The sequence below is a fragment of the Aegilops tauschii genome, chromosome 7, assembly GCF_002575655.3.
Source record: "Aegilops tauschii subsp. strangulata cultivar AL8/78 chromosome 7, Aet v6.0, whole genome shotgun sequence".
Taxonomy (NCBI): Eukaryota; Viridiplantae; Streptophyta; class Magnoliopsida; order Poales; family Poaceae; genus Aegilops; species Aegilops tauschii.
In genome coordinates this window covers 46,285,135-46,290,096 of record NC_053041.3, presented here as the reverse complement: position 1 = coordinate 46,290,096, position 4,962 = coordinate 46,285,135, and the positions used below count along the sequence as shown (strand labels likewise).

Below are 4,962 nucleotides of genomic sequence, written 5' to 3'. Positions count from 1 at the left end.
AGTGCAGGGAATTACGAATGTTGTTCCGGAAAGATTAGAATTCGCCAACGACCGCTTCGGTGAAAAGATGAGAGGAAAGAGTTGCGACATACCAAAGTAGCTGGTGGACGCGATGCCATGCAGCATGGAGGTGACAATGTAGCAAGGCTTACTGGTTCCTTGCAAGAGCAGGTTAGTTCTGTTTGTCGAGCTCGTCCCTGGAGCCTCCCTCCTTACATTATAGCCACATGCTCCCTTTTAGCTAGCTACATCATTGTCCATGATAATGAGCAGTATGTGCAGAACAGAAGTATATGTATGCGACTATTCTATATGAAATGAATTCCTCTTTGATGCTCTTACTGTACTAGTAGTTGACTGGTGACAAGATATGTGCTTACAAAATAGACTCCACTCATGTTATTTTATTTGTGCGGGCATATCCAACGTGGTGCTGTTAGAGGATTATAAGTCGACTAGAACCTTAGCTTCTTATTTTCTTACGGACATATATCATTGCAGAAGTAACTAACTAGAATGGTGTGATGAGGCCTTGATGAGCCTTCTGAAGGAAGACCCAAATTGGGCTTCCAGATCATGTGACTGAAGCTACTGCACTAGCTTGCTGGTACGTTACAAATGTGTGTGTCAGCACTCATACTGTCTCCAGCAGGTTGGGGCAGGGGACTGGAAAATCTTCTCGAAATACCAAATTATTCCTACGATGTTCCTTTAAATGTAAAAATGTCCCTATTATGCACAATTCAATAAACAAATCACTTCCTTGACTGGCTATCTCACAATCTTCCAGGATTGAAGGTATGTACCCATTAATCAATAATTATGAATAATAGAACTGTCTAATGATATAAATTCCTCAACAACAGAAGTACATGCATACTATGAGAGGACACATTCATTTGAAAGCAGGTAACAACTAACATAATTTAGGTTGCTCAAGTAATCTTGATTGTCTCAATGTTTTTCGCATGATACTAGATGAAACCATGTGGAAGCTTTGTAGAAGTTGTGGTTGTTCGTGCTCCTGTCGACAAACTAGCTGTATATTTCATAAAAATAGTATGAATATAGAAGTATCATATAATTGCAGAACACATTAATTCAAACAAGTCACAAACATTTATGTCAAATAAAAATAAGAAGTCATGACCATTTTAATATGAATTAATGGTTTCAATCTATATTGGCCTCCACATTCGCTCTAGCTTGTTGTGTTAAGAAAATTCTACATTCTAACCATGAGCAACAAATGTTCTTCACCCAACAACAACATTAATAACATCTAGTATATACTTATTAAGATAACAACTCTAAAATAGGAAGGTGTGTTAAGCTTATTGGTTATACAATTAGGAATCATCATGAACAATCTGATTGTTTGAGTCATTGCATTTTGTAATGAAATTCGTCTCAAAATACTACTGACATAGATGACTGAAGGCAGTTACAAGTGGTATCCTCGCACAATTAGAAAAACCTATGTGGCAAGAAGAATTACTTGAAGTTTGCGCCTTCGTCCTTTGTCTTTTAGTGGGCCATCTATAATCTGCAGAAATTATGCTCAGCTTAATTTATAATCTTGCTCTAAACGTAAATAAACAAAAAAAATAAGAAAAATGATTAACTGTGAGAATACAATAGAACAATACATATATGCAAGTATACACTATGGAAGTTATTTTCACAAGAATATCATTACACTTAACTACCTTGATGTATGCTTTTGAATATTAAATCATCACCCAAATAATGCTGGCATAGAAGATGGCGAGTGTGTCACAATATTAAATGCAACCAACAAGTTACATCCTCTATGAGGTATATACAAATTATGTTATATTACAAGAAGAATTTCTTGAAGTTGTGTCCGTCATGATTCTTCTTTTAGACATGATGATATGCAACTATTTCATGAAGCACTGTAAAACTATGTATCTGCAACCATGAGGTGGTCCCCATGAACAGTTATATAAAACCTTATCTTACCTCGCAAAAAAAACTTTTTCTTTATCATGTCAAGACTAACCTAAATGTCATTGCAAATATTAATTCATGTAAACTAGGATAGTACTGGCTAATTGTGTTGTGTATGTGGACATTAATGTCTATTTTTCTCTCCATTAATATTTATTATATTTCAGTTTCAGTTAGATTTCTCTTTATAGTAATAATAGTAGACAAAATAATATCCAAATGCATGGGGCCAACTGGACATACCCTGAAGATTGTTCGTAGAAGTATCAGATGATCTCTGTGCAAAAATAGGATACCGTGTCAAATTAATACTTTAAAGTTGATACAAAAAACATATACATCTTCGCATAATTACTATATGTTTGAAAGTCAAGTATTTAGGCACCTTCTGAACCGGCTTCCCTTTCACAGTTCCATTTCGTATGAACTCAATAACGCCGCGTTTGGAGCAAAATTTGTGACTATATTCCTTATGAAGGTAATACTGAAATAAGAAAAACAATATACTTAATTTTTCATAAAATATATGATTTGACATATAAGATTGCACAGTAGTTACTACTGTAATCAAGGAGAAAAATGTTCTTGTGATATCGCACAATAAGGCGTTGTATACTACAAATTGACCCATTTTCTTTATTATATTCTCGTGGTGCATGTTCATATGAATTATGGTTAAATGCTATAATGAACGAGGATCAAAATGTAAGTGAATAGATCAAACTAAACCTGTTCATGGACTACCCGGCCAAGAGGCCCGAGCGCAAAGCCCGACATCTGGGGTTGGCTTGGGCTTCAATTTCTCGCCCGAAGCGCGGCCCAAAAGCCCGAAATGGCAACAAATGTATATTTTATTCAAAATATAGGTATATTATATCATTTTAATATCCCGAACATAATTAGTTAAATTGAGAAGCCATTGCCCATGTGCTTTGAGCCGTGCCAAGCCGGGCTCGGGCTTGGATTGTTGACTCCAGGCTTTGTGAAGCCCGACCCAAATCCGACCCGGCCCGAAGGATGATCTGGTTTAGATCAAACTCATATTGGTTGAAAGTGGGAGGTTTTCCCTTCTTCGGCGAATTCAATTGTATAGTTGAATGCGAAAGAATTAGAGGTAGATGCACTATTTTTAGAAAAAATGGATATTCATCATCGGATCAGATTGTAAAACATAGCATGAATAGACGAACATGTGTGAATTATTTTAACCAGTCACTACAAGAAACTTCTACAATAACTTGAAACCAATGTTAGTAGATCAAAGGAAAAAGGATGGGCTAGTTGATAAAAAATGCCATGTGTTTTGGTCGTCCATGCAGACCCTATTGGTATGTTGATAAAAATGCCATGTGTTTTGGTCGTCCATGCAGACCCTAATTTGTATGCTCACTGGTGTGCACCCGGAGAGAATACCATTCTCGATCACATTCCATTTGATGCATCATCACTGCTTTAGGTTTGCCGCGCCACCATATCCTTCTCCAGAACAATCTGTTCCAGTCAGGTAACCTTCACAACATCTAGGAATGGCGAGACTTATCAATATCTTTAGTGTATCCGAGCAGAAGGCCAAAAGCCGAGATCCTGACAGATTGGTGTCTTATGACTGCTAGTACATTTGGATATAGTGCAAAAACAAGATTCGGTCAGTGTCTATAACAACACTGTAGAATGTGCGCAGCAAGTGGCGGAGCTTCATGTAGACCAACAGGGGCCATGGCCCCCCTTAATTTTTGCACCCATCAATGAATATACTATATTTTAAGCCTAACTAGTGTTTAAACTAGATATTTGCCCCTCCTTCCCTTCTAATTTGCTCCCCTTCAAGTAATGGCCCTCTTGGATTATGCTCAAGCTCCGCCATTGGCGGTACCACCACATTCACGAGCCATTTTAACATGCTTCCTCTTACCCCATCTTTTTACATGGGAGTTAAGAAGGTAAGATTTAGTCAAGTCCACTACTTAATGCAGTCAATGACTTAGATTTACTTTATACTCTTACGTCTCATGTGAAAAGGGGAGGTAAGAGGGAGCATGTTAGAAAAAACCTCCGTAGTCATACAATAGAACATGAGGAAATTGAGATGTTAACTGATTTCTATCAACCACACAAGTGGCCATGAGTTTTTTTTACATATATGCATGGTTGTGCTTAAAAAATACAAGTTAGTGTGATAACAAATGCATAAAATCATTTTGACGCAAAGGCTGAAAATTTATCAGGTAACTGAAGCAAAACACAATGTCATCTTTTGGAGAACCTAGGATCTAATTCGTTCATCATTTGGTCTGAATGCCCATCAAGCAAACACTCCTTATGTTATGAGATGATTAACACACAATGAAAATTATTTGATGACAGAGCACACCAGAACATGTGTATATACTAACCTCTTCATGCTTCCCACTTGCTCGAAATTGTTTGAGAGCTGTCCACATCTTTTTGCCTGAATAAATTTTCTCCAGCCACTCAGGGTAAATTTGAATGCAGTCTCGGCGATGTGCCACTCGAACAAAATCTGACCTGGCAGCATGCCTCTCAGTACGAGAGGCAGAATCAATTTCCAAGCTGCGCGTATAACCATGACTGTTAGATCTCGCCCTGGTATTCTGTCCTACAGCAGGCAATACTATAGCAGATTCTCCCTCTAGGTCTCCATCCTGGGTTTGGCTACCACCATACAGGATCCCCACATAACCCTCACTGATTGTTTTCTCGCTGTCACTTGAATCTGTTGCTAGCAATACCATAGCAGATTCTCCTTCCAGGTTGCCATCGTGGGTTTGGCTACCACCATACATGATCCCCACATAACCCTCACTGATTGTTCTCTCACTGTCACTTGAATTTGCTGCTATTTCATGATTAGGCGCCGCTTGTCCCACGGTGATTTTATCAGCAGGTGCGGATGGTGTTTTGCCCATAGCTCCTTTTCGATCTTGCACTAACTACTAATTACAAGCTTAATAAGATTAGGACACAGAA

At 38.1% G+C, this 4,962-nt stretch overlaps 1 long non-coding RNA gene across 1 annotated transcript; it reads right to left on the bottom strand.

Moving 5' to 3' along the window:
• Window positions 1-792: 792 nt before the first annotated feature.
• LOC120967918 (uncharacterized) lies at window positions 793-1,976 on the bottom strand. The gene is made up of 2 exons (XR_006666441.2): window positions 1,499-1,976; window positions 793-1,039 (listed from the first exon to the last, which is right to left on the bottom strand). It is a non-coding gene; the product is annotated as an uncharacterized lncRNA (long non-coding RNA).
• Between the last annotated feature and the right edge of the window lie 2,986 nt (window positions 1,977-4,962).